General features: G+C 40.3%; 1 pseudogene; it reads left to right on the top strand.

Annotated features, from left to right (window-relative positions):
- The first annotated feature begins 335 nt into the window (after window positions 1-335).
- Window positions 336-1,373, top strand: LOC149216485 (non-structural maintenance of chromosomes element 4 homolog A pseudogene; annotated as a pseudogene).
- Window positions 1,374-3,470: the final 2,097 nt, after the last annotated feature.

The raw sequence follows: 3,470 nt of genomic DNA, 5'->3' as shown, positions 1-3,470 counted from the left end.
GGAAATCACAACTCCCTGCCCTCCCTCATTTCAATGCAACACGAAAATATTTTCTTGCTCTCTTTCCATTTCATGACAGTTCTTCAATCAAAAATCTCAATTTCAAGCCCTTCCTTCCAGCTTTGGTTGAATATTTTCATTTCTATCAACTCCAAAAGTAGGTGATAGAAAGGATGGGTAGAAGGCTTGGTACCCAAGCTAGAGTTAAAGAGGAAGAAACATTAAGTCAGACACTGGAAAATTCCTCTTGTGGGGTAAAAGGATCACAACAAGGCCACAGTAAGCCCCTGAGAGAGAAAGAAGATGCTACTACATGTAGTGGTAACAATTAGAGTATGGTGCAACACTGTATATTAAGGTACCATTATCATCCCCTCAAGACTTTGATTGCTGAGGAGAGAGAAAATATTTTAAAAGCAGAATCTGGCAAATTTGAGGCTATAATTAGCAAAGTGGAAAGCTTGCACAATTTTGTTTAGAGACCTCATGAGCAAGTTACAGATGCTGATACACTCTTTGATCTCACATCCACACTCCTCACTACTGTTAATAGATCACAAAACAATGATGGTGATACTCCAGTTGATTTTATTAGTAGTGATATTCTAAGAAACTATAGTGACCAAGCATATGGAAGCAGGTCTTTGGAGGGAAATGACGATCAAACCCAAATATCATGGAGAAATATTGGGCTTTTAGCTGCTTCTATTTTCCAGCATGTGGCAGGAATTTGCACTATGCTTGGACCAATGGATAATGAACCCAAGCAAAGGAAAGCTATAGTACAGAGAAAACAGACTAAGCCGATAGAAAGCACTCGACCTGAAGCAGTGAAAGAGTCCCCGAAAGATGAAAAATCAGAAACAGACAAGAATATGGCAAGCATATTTAACATTTTGCGAAAATAGAAGCAAGCCAGATTAGAGAATTTGGTTCTAAATAGAATATCATTTTCCCAGACAGTAGAAAACATCTTTGCATTATCATTTCTAGTAAAGGATGGTAGAGTTGAAATAAATGTCGATGAAAATGGAAAACATTTTGTTGTCCCCAAAAATGCTCCCAGAGCTACAGAAATGGCATCTGGAGAAGCTTCTTATAGCCAATTTGTTTTTCAGTTTGATTTTAAATACTGGAAGTTGATGATGGAAGCTGTTGAAAGTGGTGAGGAGTTGATGCCTCACAGAACCAATCCACTTATGATTCCTTGTTCTGAGAAGGCTACAGAGACTCCTATCAGAGAGATTTCAAGAAACAGGGGCAGAGTGGTACCTGCAACTCTTGAGGTGCAGGAGGATGAATGTGGAAGTGATGATGGTGGTGGAGGTCTTCAAATACCAGCACCAAAGAAGCGAAATAAGTGTCTCCTATGACTTTTTCTGCTTTTTTGGGTGCTTTTTGTTGGAAACTATCTCTGTTTCTATTAGTGCACTGTAATTCATACATGAAGCTAATATTTAATTTAAGCAATATGGTATATAAACAATGCTATCTTGTTCTCATAATTAGTTATAATTAAGTTTACTGGTAGTGCAAACCCCCGGTCATGTAGTACACCCCTTTAGGCATGGTTCCAAGGCCTGGGCAGAAGATTGGCATCACGTAAAAGGAAATTGTTAATGTAAGATGTCAAGTTTGATCTGTTAAACCATGATTAGTCTCCTTGTGACAGTATGTTGTAATTTTATGTTTGAAAAGTATTTTGAGATACCACACAAGAACAAAGTTTCTGATTGTGTAGTTGGTTTAATTTGAGAATACATAGAGATGAGAGTAGGGTAAGGCCAGGCGAAAATAGATGTAAATACAAAGGTTCAAAAAACTAGCTAGCAGCCCTTACCATACCCAAACCCTTTTACTGGCACTACAGGGATAGAGAGATCCACCAAAGGTGTGTGGAGAATAAGTAGGGATATGCATGCTCTAGATTGACTAATTGCTTGAGCCTAGCTCAAGCAGGTGCAACTAGTAGATGGCAAGAGATTGGGAATATATATCTATTAAGTATGTGTATATGAAATTCATTATGTCCCCTTTTGATTTTCAAGGTGGGAGGAATGCAATGGAGAAAGGGAGATCATATTTTTCCTCTATATCCCACCTATCAGGACACTAGGATAAGTCCCAATAATAAGAGTTGGGTTCACTCATAAGTATATGATTGTAAAAGGCCATCATGAACTTTATTAAGCTAAGTCATCCTTTAGTTGAGTTTCATCCTTTAGTTGAAGCTTCAAGCAAGATACTTGGCCTCTTTTCAACCCTTCAGTCTTCCTGGAATAGCTACAGAACAACCCTATTTAACCCACGTTGAATGCCTCTTCTTGCTATGATCTTAAACTTCAAACTTCGACCCTTCTCCCTACAAGAGCACCCAAGAACAACACTCAAAACAACCTCTCTTTCACACATTGTACCTACAACAAAACATAAGACTTCCACGTTGCTTCTAGGGCTTCTTTCTTGTTGTCTTATGGATCCTTCTTATAGTGGCTAGGGCCTCCCTTTGACTGCGTCTAGGGCCTCTCTGAGTGCTTCTTTAGACCTTCCTTGACTGCGGCTATATGCTTCTTCTTGATGGCTGATAAGGGCCTCCCTCTTGCTACGAATTAAGGCCTCCTTTGCTGTGGATAAGAGCCTTCCTTTTGTTGCGTAATGGCCTCTCTTGACTTGTCTTTATGCCTCTCTTGACTGCATCTTAGGCCTCTCTCTAGACTGCGTCTTAGGCCTCTCCCTTGTTGTGGCTAAGCCTCCTTTTGACTGTGGTTAGGGCTGCCTTTTACTGTAGCTAGGGCTTCCTTTTTGACTATGGCTAGAGCTCCTTCAAGACTGCATCTAGGTCTCCCTTCATGACTATAGCTAGGGCTCCTTTGTGACCGCAACTAGGGCTCGCACTATTGCAGCCTGCTAGCCTCGCATTGCCCAGGACTTTCTGCACTGTAGCACTCTCTACTGCTTCATCCGTATTCGTCTTTACCCACATCTGCCAGTCCTGCTACTCTCTCTTCAGGCTCCCGTAGCAAAGGTACAATCCAAGAGGTTGGGTACCTCAAGTATCTGCCCCTCATCGCTTGTAGTCCTCTTGGCTACAGCTCGATGTCTCCCCACCTCTTCCCTAGATGTACATGAGCACTCCCTATAGTCCCTAGCATGCCCTGGGGCACTACAACATGAGCACTAGTGCATTAATTATGCTAAAAGGTCACTTTATTGTTAATTTGACCGTGAATATCTCTTCTACAAAGAAATATTTCTTAGCTTTGTTTATGTTAGTGGTTTTGATAAGAACATTTCTGTAATCCCTTCACTGAATTTCTTAAAGTTTTTACATTTATGCTTTTTGACAAAAAGGGCTAACATTTTACCCTAGCTAAGTTAAGGATTCTTTAAATAGCCTTCTAGCTTGGTTCCTTTTTGTTCCATCTAAGCTTGGAAAAGTGTCATGAATTTACATTGAACAATGTAAGAAA

Source organism: Pinus tabuliformis, chromosome 1_1 (genome assembly GCF_031772625.1).
Source record: "Pinus tabuliformis cultivar Carrire ecotype Pingquan chromosome 1_1, CPIR1, whole genome shotgun sequence".
In the NCBI taxonomy this organism is placed as follows: Eukaryota; Viridiplantae; Streptophyta; class Pinopsida; order Pinales; family Pinaceae; genus Pinus; species Pinus tabuliformis.
The sequence above is the reverse complement of the archived record's forward strand: the minus strand, read 5'-3'. Positions and strand labels throughout refer to the sequence as shown.